Below are 17,807 nucleotides of genomic sequence, written 5' to 3' on the forward strand. Positions count from 1 at the left end.
CGCAGGCTCAGTAGTTGTGGCACATGGACTTATAGTTGCTCCATGGCATGTGGGATCTTCCTGGACCAGGGCTCGAACCTGTGTCCTCTGCATTGGCAGGCAGATTCTTAACCACTGTACCACCAGGGAAGTCCCAATGGACAAAATCTTAATACATTTTTTCCAAGTTTCCCCTCTCATTCTTTTTTTAAAAAAAAATAAATAAATAAATATTTATTTATTTTTGGCTGTGTTGGGTCTTTGTTGCTGCGCGCGAGCTTTCTCTAGTTGCGGCCAGTGGGGGCTACTCTTCGTTGCGGTGCGCAGGCTTCTCACTGCAGTGGCTTCTCTTGTTGCGGAGCACGGGCTCTGGGCGCGCGGGCTTCAGTAGTTGTGGCACATGGGCTTAATTGCTCCACGGCATGTGGAATCTTCCCAGACTAGGTCTCGAACCCGTGTCCCCCGCATTAGCAGGCGGATTCCTAACCACTGTGTCACCAGGGAAGCCCTCCCCTCTCATTCTTCAGTTAGTATGCAAATATACATGTAAAGTGAGCCATGATGGCTGATGTACTGTGATTCAGTGAGCATAAATATGAAAGATTAGCAGGAAACCATATAGGCTTGACTAAATGCAAATACTCGTACATAAGTTAAGAGTATTCAAACTGTTCCTGGCACAGACTGCTAACATGAACAGCCTTGGGTTATTTACTGACTGTTGATCATGATGTGTATTGTGTAGACTAAACACTGTCCTATAAGACATTTTTCTTCGGAAGGCATGTTTTGTCTATTCATTGTCTGTAGTGGGTATTTCTGCCTCCTTATTAAACAAAAAAATTTAAAAATTCTCTTTGGGCATCCGTTTAAAAATAATACATTAAAAACTCAACAACTTGAAATGATTTAACAGGTCCAATAAATATAATGTTTATTACTAAGAAAATAATGTTCTTAAAAAGATTTTTTAATATATAAATATCTGTACAATTAAACACTGGGACGTAGCAATATAAGAGTTGATAAGGAATAAGTCATACTGTCTATTGAGTATATCAATTCTCAACTACCTATCATAATGGAGTCTTCAAGAAGAAAAGCAATTTACAAATAATTTAAGGTGGCAAAGTTGGACAATCTCCTTTCCTTTGCCTGCAGTGGAGTGACTAAGGCAAATAACACGAAAAGAGAAACAAAGTGCCTGGAAAATCCAGAAACGTTATTATAAACTTTTGAAAGATTATTCATCAATTTTTAAACTAAACCTAGCCAAACAAATTCCAACCACTTTACATGTATTGACTCAATTATTCCGGACAACTCTATGAAGCAAGAACTACCATTACTTCCATATTACAGACCAGGAAACAGACACAGAGCTATTAAGTAATTTGCCTAAAGTAATACTACTAGCAAATACCAGAACTTGGGCAGCCTGGCTGGCCACAGAATCTACTTTTAACCAACACATTTTACTACCAATGGGGCACCACTGGCTTGGGCTTGCTTTCTCCAGCATGAAAGTTCACGGGGAATAGTCCCATGCTAAGGCAGAAGGAGAGAAGTGAAAGGGTCAGAGGTTTTCCTTTCTACAGCAAGAATGTAACCACTGGTTGTACAGGGTCAGGGATGCAGTGCCTGCTACATGTTGCTGAATTAAATGAATATTTAAAAGAAAGGAAAAGATATCTGCCGAACAGCCCAATCAGGAAGAAGGGATGCTTCCTTACCTTGACCAGAATCCTGGATTGCAAAACTGCAGGATGCCTGCTACCAGCACAACTGAATTAGCAAGGGAAGGGAATGTACTGAACTCCACATGCTTTGATCTTGATGAAGCATTTGATAGTGTCCCATACAATCAGGATGGCCAAATCAACTGAAACTTACGTGGCTACAAGAACCACACAGGAGTTAAGCAGGCTGGAAAGAAAAACACTGGATACATCTACCAGTGTGATGAAGAAAAGAACCACAAGGAACAGTATTCAATCTGTATTCAAAAGTAACTTAGAAATTATTCACACTGTTTTAATCAAATTTGCACATAACATTAATTTGGGAGGGGTGAAAAGGGCAAATGAGGGCAAGCCAATTGACGTAGTTAAATTAACAGAGAGGTGAGGAAAAACAAGAAGTTTGGTTTCATTTTTGTGCTCCCTTTAATTTTCAGGGAGGGGCTGAGGATGCCCATTGGGTAGTAACCGCCTCTAGACCTGAAATGCCAAGACTGAACTAAAAGTAAAGTAAGCAATAGCAAACTGGATATGTTTAAGATTTTAGGACCTTCGGTCTGAACTTCCAAAAGCATGATTCTATTATTCCACACACCATCAGTAAAGTTCCACGGGAAATAATATTCCTTTCAACAAGAAGACTTTGTTAGCAAAACTCGAAGAAATGAAGGGGCTCAAAGGCTGAATTTAGAGGTCAGATGAAAAAGTCAGTGGTGTGTGTATAATCTGGCCCCACTACAAATATGCTGCTCAGGCAGGAGGTCATGAGAATGGTTGGTAAACGTACGGCAGGATAAAGAACAGCGTTGAAGGAAGAGAGAAGAGAGCAAAAACTTGGACTAACGTTTTTTTAAGCATAAATTATAATTTCTAATTTTTTTTAATGTTGAGAAATTGCTTCTCCCTTGGTAGAACTGTTTATACTTGAAAAGTCAGTAGTTGATTTAGAACTCAAGAAACGGAAGTAGGAGGGGTCTGCAACATTTGGAAAAAAAAAAATGGCCTAACTTCACGCTGGGTCCCAGGAAATGTACAAGTGAGCATCATATCATTCAACTCCTAAGAGACTGAAGAGCTGAACTATTAGCTCCGTAGCCACCGTGCCCCAGGCAGTGGACTCCACAGCTGATGAGAGATTGTCCATGAAGGGACAGTCACGAAGGAAATGCTACATGTTCCATTTCCTTCTAAATAAACAAACAAAAAAAGGGGGTAGGGTAGGGGACTTAGCACAAAGGCATTAAGTTTAGAGCCACAGTGCATTCTATTATAGATATGAATGGGAAAATTTATGTGAAAATGATGATGTTCTGAGATTATTTAATATCTATATGGAATAATAAGCAAACGATAAAACCTAAATAGACAGATCTTCCCCAAGGTTTGATTACTGGCCGCCTCCTATGGTTTATAAATCATCCACACAATGGCAAACTCACAATTAGCCTCAGAATGTCTACAGGCCCTACTCCCTTATCTGACTGCACTCAGAATCACCTGCAGGCTTTTAAACAGAATGTCTGGGGCTGGGGGTGGGTGTGTGTTGCTGGTGGGCATGGGGTGTTCCCAGAATCTGTATGTTTAAGAACTCCTAGATGACCCTATGTTGCAGTCTGGTTGGGGAACCTTTGCTGCACACATTCTACTCCTTTCTAGGCACTGCCACCAGAATCAGTCACATCAGAGACTAAATGATTTCCCTTCTCAAGAACGTTTAATGGAATAACCTTCAAAGGCAATGGAATGAAGTCTAAATTCCTTAGCAGGACACTCGAGACCCTCTGTGATCTGTCCCAAACTACTTTTCTGTCCTCCTTCCCTCCCACATCCCTAACTCCGGGGCACAGCACCATTCCCCGAACACATCACACGCTTCTTTTATGTCTTCGGCACTTGCTGCCCCAATGTTTCCTCAGCGCTGCTTAAGTTATTTTTCTCTGTGAAACCTTCTCTGACCTTTCCAATCAAAATCAGTCTCTCCTTCCTCTGAACAAATGTTCAAAAAAAATAGCTCATGCAGGAATTATAGCATATACCACGTGCTGAGTTGAATTACACCAAACTGCGTACGTGGTGGTCTCCCCCTGAAAGTAGGGGCATGTAACACACTCATTTTTCATGCTGTGAATGAGAGACAGACCTAGGTTCAAAGTTTAGCTCTTCCAGTTACTTACTAGCACTGTAACCCTTGGTAGGTTATTTAAATACTATGAGCCTCAATTTTATAATCTTTGAAATGGGACACACACAAAATGATTCCTACCTTCATGACTAATTTGAGGATAAAACAGGAAAAGTGTCTGGCCCAATGCGGACCATCTAAAATGCACCAAAATGACAGCTGTTGTAAATATCATTTATCAATTTTTGTTTCCTACCCTACCAGAATGCATTGCAGACATAGTAAGAGTTCCAAAAGTATTTGCCACCACTCAAAAACAAAACAAAAGCATTTGCTTTCAAAGTAATAAGCAGTGATTTCTTAAAGCCCTTTCTCCTTGCCCAATTTTGTTGTTATGAAGGGCATTTCATAATATTTCTATTGAGAAGTCATCTCTTAATCCCCTTTCTTTCCTTCAAAAATCAATGTACAAAATTCTAAGGAACAAGCCCTGTCTGTCCCTCCTCCTCCAGCTTGGCTTTCTGCTTTGAACTACAGTAACTGCACTGCCCAGAGAATTGCCCGCTTCACCCTCACAACAAACAGCACTTTGTAGGCTAACTGGAGGCGAGCCCAAAGCAGGAGGGGGCACCAAGGAGAAGGAGTTTGGGCCAGAAACTGAGTGGACACCCACATTATCATCCACACTGTACCACAGGTGAGGAGAGAACAGGAAAGTAAAGAAGCTCAGATCAACGCAAACCTTCCCACCAACTCCCAAGCATACAGCTCACCCATGGGAAAGACTCCCGAGGCTCACAGAGCACATGCTGGTCCCCAGCTACCTAACACACACGGCCATTGTTGTCGATAAAATATCGTCCTATGTAATAGCTTCTTATCCTCACCAAACCAATCCTATTGCCGTTATCACCCCACCCCCTCCACCAATTACAGGGGATGAAACCCAAGTCGAGAAGTCCAAGGCCACACAGTCAGTAGCGAAGAAGAGTGCCAGGGCTAAACTCAAGTCATCTAAGCTCCAAGTCCTTGGCCCTTCCCACCGTCGTTTATGAAGTGTGAAAAGCAATTTAAAAAACTTTCTCAGAAGCTCACCAAATCCACTAGCTGTAAAGATCAAATAGTTTCTGTCCTCTTAAACACAAATCTGGTGCCAAGAGTGAGGGCTGTCACAGCAAGGAGGCCCCACCTGCAGCCCTTAGAATGATCAGTCCGGTATCTTAGGACAGTGTTCCAGGAATACCCTTTAGTTTCTGTTCCCAGATGGAAACTGTCTCCTGACAATTCTGTTTGTTCATTTGGTTTGGGGAGGAGGTATTAGGGAAGGAGTATAATTTTCCTTTTTTAAAAATCAAATCCTGATCCTGAGTTTAAAGCTGAGGTGATATGGAAAGAAAGCCTATTTGCAATCCTTGTCGTGAGCAGAGTACAAGAGGCCATAATGCAGTCCTCAAAAGCACAGATTCTGAAGCCATGACTGCCTAGGTTCCAATCACAGCTCTGTCGCTTTGAGCTCTGTGGCCTTGAGTCCCTTGGCTGCTCACAGAGATGGGGAAGTGCAGCCAGACAGGGCAACTGGGCCTTGTTGTTCTCTGCTACAAAATGGGCTGTTGTGAGGAACACATGAGCTAATACATATAAAGTGCTCCAAGCAGTGCCAGGCACGTGTAAGTACTACACAAGTGTTTCCTATTATTATTTCCAGAATAGATTACTCTCTACGATTGTGTTCTTTTTCCAGTGTATTTTAGAAGAAGGTTAAAGAAGACTTCTTGCACAATTTGTTAATCCATAATGCCCCAAACCAGCACAAAGATTATTTACAAGTTTCACTTCCTGATAGGATCTTCCAGGATTTCCATCTGTGGACTAGAGTCCCTGGAAGAACAAACAGTGGAATTTGAAGAATCTTCCTCCTTCCCAGCAACAGTGCAAGTAAATCTGTACCCATTCTCTCCACACCACAAAGGGGCTTCCACGCTGAGAAACTAAATAAAACAAAACAAAGAACTTATAGCACTGAACTAACTAACATAGGGGAACATCTGTAAAATTTGCTTTATATTCTGAAAACAACCAAAGCATTAAAAATTTAAAGTTATACCAGCTGAGAAATACATGGTTCAGGTCACACAGGGACGACAATCCTAAGGACTGGGATAAAACCTGCTGATGAATCAAAAGGTTCATTTCCCAGAAAATGCTGGAATTCCAAGAACAATGTGCTATCCTTGGGATGATTAAGAGAAAAATGGTTTTAAAAATCCCCTCTCAGGCTAAAAGTCTAGACTCAGCTAGTAACAGAGCTGCTAGAATATCACCTCTCCTCTCCTTCGGAGAGGGCGTATGTACAACAGATTAGACTTAAACAATGGAAGGATTTTCCCCAGAACAGCAGATAAAACTAAAGACAGGAGCACTAGAAGGAAGGGTCACAACACAGGTCTGGGGTCATGGTCTGCCCGGGGGGCACCCAGCCAGGAAGAGGGGCTAAAACTCAGCCTGCACTGACCTCCAAGCAGCGTGCCTGGCGGGGCAGGTGCAGCCCGACGGCCACTAATTTCACACGAAGGGCCCATGGGGGCTACAGTGGCACTGAGCACACCAGCCCACTGCAAGCCAAACAAGCTGGAGTCCAGAGCCATCCGGGAGCGGCGGGGCTATCGTGCTCACCCCCTCAGACCATGCCGTGGTTTAGGGGGTGGGGGAAGAGTGCTGGTCTGTACCGTGTAAACGTTTTCAGCTTTTCTGGTTTACTTTGTGATGCCAGCTGTCCTGTCGTCGCATCTTCCTTTCCTCACTCTATATTCTCCGGACCCAAATCCTTTCTTTTCCTTTTCACTCCAATTCTCCTTTTGAAGAAGCCACCACGCAAGTTAACGTGTACACTAGGAACGGCAAAACAACAGCCCTCTGCCTACCCAGAGCTTCTGCGCTACTTCTGAATATTTATCAGATCACAATGTTCCCTTCTCATGTAAGGACTCCTCTTTTATCTCCCTCTCCTCCCTATAACCCCCAAATCAATGTTAAGATATAACGGAGTATTCCTCTTCGCCTATCTGCTGGGGTGGATGATCTTTCTTGCCCTCCAAGAGGCTCTGACCCTTTGTTCTCTACCACGGGGCCCACCTGCCTCCCACCCCTCCCTCGTATCTTCTCCTACCTGCTGCATTCCCATATTCCGCGTATTTCTGAGTCTGTCACTCCTCAGGCAGGACAACGCCTTCAAATGTAACCACTCTGGATGTAACAAACCAAATTTAAAGGGCAGAAATTGTTACCATTACAAGTATAAGGATTTTGGTTTGTTTTGTTCTGGTGTGTGTGGGGGGGTACATAAAACGATGACATCAAGTTTTGCTTTGTTTCAACTTTTAAGAAGTGTATTATGCTTTTATTTGAATCATATGCTTCCATTTACCTGGCCACTAAAGGGCTATCTATCTCTAAGGGCCTAAGCTCACAAGCTGTATCCAGCCCACAAAGCTATTTTGTTTGGTCTACAGGAAATTCTTTTTAAAACGTCGTGTTAGCCAATCTTTTAAAATCAGGAGATTTTTAAGTAATCCAGATTTCTGGCTTACAGTGAAAAAATCAGAAGATCTGTCAAGACTGGCCCACATTCCCATATGGCAACAGTTGGCTGCTGAATAGATCTGCTCAACAGGCCCCTTTTAGACAGGACCTGCAGTTTCTGGTTCAGCCCAGGTTCACCCCCACTCCCTCCTGATCACCCTACCCTGAGGTTGAGTACCAGCTGTCATAAATTATCCCTTGTGAGGCCTGCTTCAGGCAGTGTTTGGGATATGCCCGAGACCACAGCTAGCATCTAACTCTAACTCTCTGGTTAGAGCAGAAATTACAGATGTAATTATAAAGTTTCTGCTTCGTACAGAATTTTCCAGGTACAAATAATTCATAAAGAAAAGAACTTAGAACTAAACAAAAAGGAAAACGTCCCATAATAGAGAAATACTAGAAAAGAACTAAGTTAAAGAGAAAGCCTCTGCATGTGTGTGCATGCGTAGGTGTGTGCATGTGTGTAGGAAGGGGATTCATTTGTGCAAGCTGAGTAACACTGCAGACCATTTCCCAATTTGTACTTTGTCATTGGCTAAATGTTAATATGAACAATAGAACCATTAAAGTAGAAACTCTAACAGAGTGAATTCACTCCATTGAAATAATTATATTTGAGCATAATAAATCTATAAATAAAACAGACTACATATCACATAGATATATGGATATTTATTGATTCATCATCATTAACTCAGAGGATATGGGTAATGATTACTTGTCTTTAACTGAATATATTTGTGATAGCATTTATTCAGCAAACATTTGGACAAAACACCTTAACAAATATTAGCTGCATCTTTATATATTTATGTACAGTAGTGTTGTAGGGTCAGATCTAATTAGGAGGAGGGCACTTAATGTGTGCTATTACAAGTGGCATTCTATCACCAATATTGATAATAAAAGAGAATAGGGCTAGAGAAAGCACCAAAACAAGTGATTTTAAATTACCCTCTCAATTCTAGAATCAACTTTCACTCAAGGGGTTTTACCAACAGGTTGATGTTTTCTAAAACCACTGTGTGCTGATGAGAACTCTAGCCTGGAAGCCTGCAGAGCTGGGTGCCCCTATAGCTCTCCTCAGCTGTGTACCCACGCTTCAGATCTGGTCCATAAATGAGACGCATGAACTAGACAAGCTCTAAGGTCTCTTTACACATCAAAATTGGATTCTCTTTCTTTAAAAGAAATATTAATATTATAAAATGAATACAAAGAAATCTAAGATAAATGAGAGGAGTGCAGTACATTAAGAGAATGAGTTTTGAAATAAAACTATCTTCAAATACCACCTCCACCACTTCTTTGTGATTTTTCTTTTTTTGCAAATCACATAACCTCTCAAGCCTCAGTTACCTCAACTCTAAAGTGGGAATATGTCCACCTTCCACTCAGGACTGTTTTGCAGATTAAATGAGAATGCATGTAAATTCCAGGGCATAGGTCTGGACAATCAGTAAATGCCTAATAAATGATTATTGTTATTAGCTATGGGTATTCCATAAATTGCCCAATTACTTCTTGACTAGTTAAGTTTTAAAAAATAACTAGTTATATTTGATAATAAACTAATTTTATAAGCTTATTCAATAGGGTGCCATTGCAAGAATCATGGGGGTCATTTTCCAAAGAATTTTTGTATTCAAATATTTCTTAGAACTGGCTTGGGAACAAGAGAATTTGACAGATGGCACTTCATACCCGGTGTGATGGGCATGAATCTGTCCCGTCGCCACTGAGTGAGCTCTGCAGAGGCAGCTTCCTGGTGGTTGACACCCTTCAGAGAGAACGGCTGCCTTGCACTTCCTTCCTTCTCCCTGCTTTGTAGAATTCATTGCAGTATTGGTGATCTTTTGATGCTGAGATTTAGCAATGGGATTTATGGGTTGCTGGGGAAGTGAAACCTTCTCTGGCAAAGTTCCTATTACCAGCAAGCAGAGGAGGAAAGTAAAAGGTTTTTTAAGGAATTAAATGTTCATGGGACTTCCCTGGTGGTGCAGTGGTTAAGAATCCACTTGCCAATGCAGGGGACATGGGTTTGAGTCCTGGTCCAGGAAGATCCCACATGCCACGGAGCAACTAAGCCAGTGCGCCACAACTACTGGGCCTGCGCTCTAGAGCCCGCGAGCCACAACTATTGAGCCCGCGTGTCACAACTACTGAAGCCCGTGTGCCTAGAGGCCATGCTCCACAACAGGAGCCACCGCAATGAGAAGCCCGCACACCGCAACGAAGACCCAACGCAGCCAAAAATAAATAAATATTTTAAAATGTTCATAATAGAATCTAACATCGATATGTGTGATCTTTCCCCAATAGCAGGTGTCAAGAGGAGGACATGGACATCTTGAACACCTGAGGGAAGTAGTAATTCCCAGACTCGTGATATCACAGACCAGTAAAATTTCAAAAGAAGACTGTTATAAAACTACCAGGTTTTAGGTGACCAAGAAATGATACCAAAAGCAAACCATCACCATCCTTTTATAAAAGGGAAAAAAAATTAACCCCTCAAAGTAAGAGATCCCAAGATTTTTTTAAAAATCCTTTAAATTGAACAAACTTAGTACTAAAATTAAACACAAAAAGCCTGCTGCTGCACTGTCTTTATTCTTATTTTTCCATAGGCTGATGTAACTGTCACTATGGATCCACTCTGGAAACAACTGCTCAAGAATGGACTGCAGGTTGATCCCCTCATGCCATCCAATCCAGGACACAGCATCTCATGGAGGCACCAAGGGCCACACAGTGGACATCTGCTGTCTTGGTCATCATCTTCCAAGCACACAAGCTCCTTGTCTTAACTACCAATTGTGGGCCTGTCAGCCACAAATGTTTCAAAACTTTCTGAAGGTTTCTCCAGTCAACACCAGCCTTTCTGTACAACTATACAAGATGGTGGTTCTCAGTCTTGGCTGCACACCAGAAATCACTTGGGAGTGAAGAGGGTTCTTTTCAAAATGAAACTCCACTCCCAGAGACTCTGATCCAATAGGTATGGGGAAAGGTCTGCGCTCATGTAACTCTAAAACCTTCCCCAGGCTGATTCTGATGCCAGCCAGGCCTAAGAAAAACTGGTACCCTATTTTTTTTTGCATTTATCCTGAATTTATATCTTATAAAGCTTTAAGGAATGCACCTCTTCATGCATTCCTTCAGGGGTCAAATACCAATGCAGGGCCTGCCATGTGTGGGGCACTAGGAAATCAGTGGAGCACAAGACAGATACATCCCTGCCTTCACCACACTGACAGAGTACTGGAGCAGGCAGACAAGGAAGCAGGCGATTGAAACAGCACATTCAGTTCCTCTGTCCCTAATCTAGTGGTCTCATGGGCTTCAGAGACATCTCCTCCCAGCTGTCTTCTTCCAGATACTAGAAACTCGAATATTTACATAAGAAAAGCAGATGGGCAAGGCTCCGTCCTCATGGAGCTTCCATTCTGGCAGGACTGTCTACCTTTTCGGTACCATTACGTTGCTCACTCCAGCTCTGGGGTCTTGCCTAAAGTCAGGTGCCCATGCTTTTTTTTTTTTTTTTTGCGGTATGCGGGCCTCTCACTGTTGTGGCCTCTCCAGTTGCGGAGCACAGGCTCCGGACGCGCAGGCTCAGCGGCCATGGCTCACGGGCTTAGTTGCTCCGCGGCATGTGGGATCTTCCCGGACCAGGGCATGAACCCGTGTCCCCTGCATTGGCAGGCAGACTCTCAACCACTGCGCCACCAGGGAAGCCCAGGTGCCCATGCTTTGAACAAACCACAGTAGAAACTCAATTAAGACTGTGTTTTCTGTTTTGTTGCCAAAATCTTTTGATGAAGCTTAGTATTTCCTGTCCTTTTTAATCTGCAATAACAAGCTGGGACAACACTGTGCAAGTTTTTTCAAAGCCCTTTCCTGGATTTTCCCACCAAAACATCATCCTATGACAGCTCCATAATTCCCTCCTTAATACCTGACTTCCAATTTGCCCACAAAGAAACTCACCTGCAAATCTTCTGATAACTAACATATCCTAGCACAGTTTCACTGGAGTAAATCCCCATTGGTTAGCTATTTCATTATTCAGAAGAGCTTACTGTTATCTGTAAACCTAGAAATTCCACTGGGTACTCCTTCTTTTGGATCAATTATGTAAGTAAGACCTCAGGGACCCCACTGTTTACACACCTCCAAGCAGAGATGTCTTTAGCCTTAGACTTAATTTGTGGTCTTTTAGGTGGATTCTAATGCCTGCTCTGTCACTACATCAGCTCCACGGGCCTCAATTTCCTCATCTAATTCAAACGTTGATCACTCCTATCTATAAAATTCTCTCCTCCTACTCAAAAATGATACACTGAATCCTCAATCCCAAGGTGACTTCAACTTTGATACAGCCTTTGAAAGTGTAAAAGGACAGTCTCCAAGGGTTTTCAAATACTTCCCCCCTCAAGAAATCTCATAAATTCACAAAAATCCCTTCTTCTCATAGGAATATCCTTCATCTCCAGAGGATACAGACAGGTTTCCCATGTGGGCTAGCACAGAAGTGAGAGCAAGCAGACTGTACCATCTGGAGAGGCAACACACCTGCATTGAATTGGGGCATAATGGACATTCATAAAAAAGAGGTTACACATTTTGGCAATGAGATCTGGAATTTTGTTCTAGCACTCTACACTGTTGGATGGCGACCACCTGAATCAAGTAATATATTTAAATCTAGTTTGTTGGATAGATCTAGAACATTTGGAGAACTTGGCACTAAGTTACCTAGGATTTCTGACCTGTCTGCTTCAAAAGACATCCAAGAATGGTAATTTCCTAATGTCTTCTCAGTGAAGATATGTGAAATCTGATAAGTGTGATATTACACCACCAACAAGCTAAAGCTTAGTACTGGGAGAAAGGCCTATCTCTAATCCCCACCACCCACCCACCCTTCCCCAAATGTAAAGCTGTCACTAATGAAGTATTTCAGGCATACTAGCAAAAAAAAAAAAAAAAAAAAAAAAAAAAACCAAGAAGAAAATAAAACACTTAGCCTGAGTGGGAACAAACTTCATCCATGGTTTTTGCCAATACCAGTTATTACCCAGTTTACCTCTTCACAAATTTCAAAAGCAACTCAGATTTGGCAAGCTTCAGATTTGCACAGAACATTAGCAATGCTCTTCCAGATGTCTAAACAGAATTACAAAGACCCCAGAGGAGTACGGATTTCAGAAGCTTGCAACAGCCTGAAATAATTTCGAAAGGGCACCTCAGGTGCAAACATTAGCAAGAGCCAAACTCAGTGTAGCTTGGCCACGAACACAAATTTCTCAGACGCCCCTAAACTTGGGGCTAATTAACCCCTGGAATTCACCTCCATCACCCAGCATGCCCAGCTCTCAAATAGGACCAGCAGTGCCAAACAAAGTACTGGGTTTCATGAAGTATTAATATAAGTGACTTCAAAGCTTTTGACAAAGTCATCCTCCACTCCTCCCTCATGTGATTACAAGGCAGAACTAAGATTTTTAAATCTCAAAAGGCCTGAAGACTGGACCAAAATAAATAGGATAGCACTGAACAGGGACAAAAACAAACCAAAAAACGTCCATTCAACTTCTCACACACACACACACACACACACACACACAAATCTGCATGATGAACACAGGATGCAGCAGCTCATACAACAAATATCTGGGAGTTTTGACTGTCCAGAATCCTGTACATGAGTCTGTGCTGGGCAGTTTTGTAAGCTTAAGCTGTAGAAAGTAGATGCTTGTGCCTTGGTCTCAGGAAATAGCTGTCCTACTGTACTCTTTGTGAACCAGATCAGGTCTCAATTACCATATTCAATTCCAGTCGCCATAACTTTCTATGAGAGATGTGGACAAACTGAGAAGACAGAAACCATGTCCCATGCAGGACTGTGAAAAGAATTGGGACTATTTTGCTTTGAGAAAAGTTAATCAGCTGGAGGGCCAAGAGGGGGACATCATTCTGTCTTTGCCCATTCGATGGGCTGTCCTGGGGAAGTGGGTAGTTCCAGAGGAAAAGAATCAACAGAACAAAGTTTCGGGGAGGCAGTCTTCAGCTCAAATAATAATCATACACACAGTCCAAAGATATGATGACATGTCTTCATAAATACAGAGGTCCCTGTTCCTGGCAGTGTTTTTTAAACAGAGGCTGCCTCACAAGTATTAGAATTTACTAAAGTAAGGAAGTTAGACCAAGACTTCTCTAAAATACCAATTCTAATTATGTGACTCTCCACTTACCCAATATTATACTGCCCTGCTAGCTCATCTGCCACGATCTCTCAAAAATGCCTTTTTCTCTGATTAGAATTTGCCCAGATCCTAACCACTTCTGGCCTGAGCACAGCAGAAGTCTCCTAGATTGGCTTCCCAACCTCAACGTCCTTCCTCACATGTCAAAACCACCTCCTTCGAGGCCTATTCTGAGATTAACTTCACTTCACAGCAGCCTTTACCTTCCCTGTCTAGGCAGGGTTCCTCAACCTTGGCACTACTGACGTTTCAGATGGGATAATTCTTTGTCATCGGGGCTATCCTGCACGTTGCAGGATGTTTAACAGGATCCATGGCCTCTACTCACTAGATGTCAGCAGCACCTGCCTCCTAGCTAGGACAAGCAAAAATAAAACCGTGCCCAGATATTCCCAAATGTCTGCTGGGAGGCAAAGTCACCCCCGGTGGAGACCCACTCTCGAGGCAAATGATTAACACCACTGACTTGTGGTTCAAGTTTTCCACTAACTAGATCCCCTCTACCTCCCTTCATGTTCTCCTCTCCAGCCAGGCAAACCTATTTTTGACCCATGACACACCTCAACGCTTCCCCTAATATGTGCTCCTTCCCTCTTCCCCAACACACACAACACTGCCGGCTGGCTCCAAACACCCTTTCCGTCTTGTCTCCGTATTCCTTGGCCTCCTAGACAAATGCAATCCCTTGCTTCTGGTGGTGTCCTCACGTAGGAGGTCTTACTTGCCCTCTATTCGTACAAGAATCCTCTCCTTCCTGGTTAAGGCATCACAGCACCCACTCTGGTTCTCTGCTTCTTGCTGATACTCAATAAATATTGGCTGGCATTTCTCAGAATGTCAGCATCAGCTCCAATGATACATGAAAAATATGTGAAATCCCTTACCAGCTGCCATTTCAAGAACATATGTACTCATGAGCACACAGTTTTGACAAAACTTTGACTTTTTCATAGCTAGTGCCAATTTACCTACAGTACTGAGACTGAACGAAGTCTGATTTCCAAAATACAGCTACCAAAATAATTTAGCTATTGGGACCTTACAAACACAGCATACTTTAAATAATCAAAAAAGTTCTGCTCAATATAAAAATTAAGAAAAAAATGGTCAAGTTTTGACCAAGTTTTTTAAATTCTGTAAACCTTGGCAGAAAGAAAAGGATACAAATATGGCTCAATACTTTAACTGTTGCATCATACACCATTCCACATGGTCATGAAGAGACTGGAGGACTGGGTCATGTAAGGACAGTTTCCTCTCCAACTTTCTAATGTGTTAGGTTTTAATCAACAAAGTACACACTCACACGCCCTCAATAAAAATGAGACAAATCTAAGATAAAATGTTCAAATATATAAATAAACCATGCCGATTTAAGATTTTGGATTGCCTTTTCCCCAGCTCTATGGATTACCTAATCATTTCATGGGAGGCTCCCTTACTAACCTATAGAGACCAACGACTTCGCCGGAACCCTATTTTACCTAATTTTCATCTCAGGATCTTTCCTATCTTGTTCTTGTATTTTAACAGGGTTTTAGTCACTTGATGTAGAATACAGGAAAAGAGACAACTCTCACGTTTCCTAGCTGATGGGAGGTGTCTGGTCAGTATTAATGGGCTGTAAAAATAAATGCTGTCTGAAGACCCCATTTACTGGGAATGGTGCAGGGTTCTTCCCACACGTCTGTACCATGCAGAGGCCCCAGAAGCTCTGGCGGGGAAGGTCTGAATCACTGTCATTCTTGGCACTTGGAAGCGCCCTTCGGTTGTTTATGAAGTAAACAGCCCTCACCAGTACTGCAGACGGGAATTCCCTGCCTGCCCAGACTCTTCCAACGTCTGGCACAGAACACATAATAGGTGCTCAATAAATGCAGTCTGACTAGAATTTTATTATCAGAGCTGCTAAGGAAAGTTTCCATAAGTCAGCTCTCTCTTGAATCTCTCAGAATATGTCCTCAAAGCTTTCTTCGCCCAACAAGAAATATTTTTTCAAAGTCAAGAAGGAAAGGAGAAAATCTGCAAAACAGAAGGAGCCACATAGGAGTCCAAGTGGCTCAAGTTGGGCCCCACAGTCGGCTAGGACCCTCCTACACCTATTCCCCATCCCCTGCGCCTGAGTGCTCCCACACTCTCACCTTTGCACTATTTCTTTCCTGAAACCCTACGTCCCCACCTTCTGCCACATACACCCCCAACTGTGTATCCAAATGGGGCCGCATACCCCTCCTCTCCCTCTCCAGCAGGGACCTACCTCTCCTCCCCTCGACCTGCGGCAGGTCTTCTTTACCGCGGCTGGCTTTGTAAGAAACCAAAAAAACTCATCTCTTTATCCATAAGGGATACCCCAAATGAAGGGGAAGAGAAAGAGGAAGGCCCCTATCAACCCTCCAGTAAGCGGAGGTGATGATTCCCTGAACAACCACCCCCAAGCCTCCTCCTTCCCAAGCCACTGAACGGGATTCGAGCAGAAGTCCGGCTCCCAAGTGCCCACGCTTCCAAACAAGCTAGAAGCGGATTATACCGGTACCCAACCCGGAGATGGCCCGGGGCGGGCTGGGTGCACCTGCGGGCCCCCGGCTCCCTCCCTCTCGCGCTGAGGGCGGGGCGGGCTCTCACTTCCCAGCCCAGCCCACCCGGCGCGGGAAGAAGGCGGAGGGAAAGCGTTTCTGGAGAAGTTGAAGGGCTCACCTTCTGGGCAGCGGGCCAGCGAGGCCAGACACCAAACACCCACCTCCGGGAGGAATCAGCGGAGCCGTAACCGGGTCTCCCCGCCCTTCCGATGGGGCGGAGGGAGGCGAGAGAAGGGAGCGCGCGTGGGGGGAGCCGAAGGGAGGCGGTCGCAGGCACCGACCTCTCGCGGGGCCCACTCGGCTGCCGCGGCGCCCGCCGCTCAAATTGCCGAAAGCGGAACGATCTTCGGGCCGAGGCGGGCGCCCGGCCCGGCCCCGCTCGCCTCCCCCGTCCCCGGGCTCCTAGCCCCCCGTCAGCGAGGTCCCAACCGCAGCCTTCTCTCGGGCCGCGGCGCCGCGGGGCAGGTCGCCGGCGCCGGGGTGGCGCGTGTCGGCTCCGGCGCGGCTCCCACCGGCGCAGCCCCCGGCCCCTGCCCCGGAGAGGCGCGCACCAACCTTGGGGGGCAGCTTGGCCGCCTAGCCCCGGCTTAGGTGGAGGCGGGAGGTGGCGGCATCACCTGCGGCGTGCGGTGGCTGCTCCCGGACGTGCCGGGGCGGCGGAGGCGCGCGGCGCCCAGGACCCTGCTTCCGCGGCCCCGCCCGCGGCTGCCACCTCGAAGCGCGGCGGAGGAGCCGGGGCACCACGGGCGGCGGCAGCGGCGGCGACGGGAGCAGCAGCACATGACTCTGTAGCGGGGGGAATTAAACAAAGCGTAACATGGACTCCGGGCCCGTGCAGGCGCTGCAGCTCCGGGACCAACCGCAGCCAGCGAGCGCCGCGACTGGCTCGGCCGCAGCCAATGGGGCGGGCTCGGGCCTCCATGTGATGGCGAGCTCTCTCCCCCGTCGGCTCTCCCGCGTCTGCCGGAGGTCGGGGCGCTTCCGCCGCCGGGTGTGGTGGCCGGAGGGGCGGCGTGGCGAGTTCGGTGGGCCGGGGTCTGACGCTGGCGGCGGGAGGCTGCTGGACTGCGCGCAGGTGCAGCCGGCGGGGAGGGGCAGCCGCCGTAGCTCGCAGTCGCCCCATCGCTCAGCTGTAAAACGCCCCCCTGGACAGGGCGCAGGGCCCGGCGGCCAGTGTTGCTAGGCGGGCGCGAGGCCACCTTAGGAACCTTCATCCCCGCTGGGGCTATCCTGTCAACTCAAGCTCTGATAGTAAGACGTGGCGGGAGGGGATGCGATGAAATGGTGGGGGGAAATTTGCGTAAAAGTCATTTGGGCGGCTTCCAACCCTACGGAGAACGGCACTTTCCTGGGATTTGGGGCACACACAACTTTATCTTGGCACGAGTAGCTTCCCACCCTCATTTGTTCAGTGTCTGCTATTAAACATACACGAGAGAGTCAGTTCTTGTTTTAATCTGAGTCTACTCTCCCCCCCCCCATTCTTTTATGCCAAAAATATCTTGTATCTGAATCAGGCAGACGAAAGGTTGTCCTC

At 45.2% G+C, this 17,807-nt stretch overlaps 1 protein-coding gene across 6 annotated transcripts in view; it reads right to left on the reverse strand.

Annotated features, from left to right (window-relative positions):
• The window catches only part of LRRC8D (leucine rich repeat containing 8 VRAC subunit D), a 110,110-nt gene extending 92,587 nt beyond the window's left edge, over window positions 1-17,523 (reverse strand). Inside the window, exon 1 of one of the 6 annotated variants that reach the window (XM_059060278.2) lies at window positions 16,826-17,523. The gene's annotated coding sequence lies outside the window, so the exon portion shown is untranslated. Of the gene's footprint in view, window positions 1-15,951; window positions 16,202-16,388; window positions 16,673-16,825 lie in introns of those variants that run through there. The other 5 variants (XM_067043072.1, XM_067043071.1, XM_059060284.2 and 2 more) reach the window with 5 other exon arrangements.
• Between the last annotated feature and the right edge of the window lie 284 nt (window positions 17,524-17,807).

The sequence above is a fragment of the Kogia breviceps genome, chromosome 1 (assembly GCF_026419965.1).
Source record: "Kogia breviceps isolate mKogBre1 chromosome 1, mKogBre1 haplotype 1, whole genome shotgun sequence".
Taxonomy (NCBI): domain Eukaryota; kingdom Metazoa; phylum Chordata; class Mammalia; order Artiodactyla; family Physeteridae; genus Kogia; species Kogia breviceps.